A 724-nucleotide genomic window follows, 5' to 3' on the forward strand; every position below is an offset into this window, starting at 1 on the left:
ATGGTTGGAACATGGTAGTAAGTGTACATGTATAAGACCATAACTGGGTTATAGCATTATGAGTGCAAGACCGTAGCAAGACCATGGCAATAATTGTGAAAGATCATAGTGGGATTGTGATATCAAATAAACAATGTACTCAAATCCATAAGACGTTCTGTAATAACCCGAATTTTGCGGTTATCGGAAAAGTGTATTTTCGAGTCTTCGTTACTAAAAAAAAAAAAAAAGGATCCGTAAATATTTATCAAAAATATTTAAAAAGTTCAGAGTGGTTGATTAGAGTTTAATTAAGTGAATTTAGCTTAATTAAGGATAATTGGATAAAAGGATTAAATTGAATAAAGTGTGAGAGTTTAATTATAAATTAAAAGAAAATAAAAAGGACCAAAATGGAATTATGCCATTTAGCATAAGTGAGGCAGCATATAAAATAAAAATCTAAGATTTTTACTTAGATTTTAATTAATATATATATTAGCAATAAATGATATTAAATTAATTTATTATAATTATATTATAAGATATTTATATGATAAACAAATTAATATAAAGACAAATGTATAGTAAATAAAATATACAAGTGTATGGATAAAAATACATACATTTGTAATACATGTATTAGATATTAAATAGATATTTATTAATTAAATAATTATATTATAAGATTTTATATGATAAATATATTAAATAATGACAAATGTATGGTTATAAATGGATACAA

The sequence above is a fragment of the Gossypium arboreum genome, chromosome 5 (assembly GCF_025698485.1).
Source record: "Gossypium arboreum isolate Shixiya-1 chromosome 5, ASM2569848v2, whole genome shotgun sequence".
Classification (NCBI taxonomy): Eukaryota; Viridiplantae; Streptophyta; class Magnoliopsida; order Malvales; family Malvaceae; genus Gossypium; species Gossypium arboreum.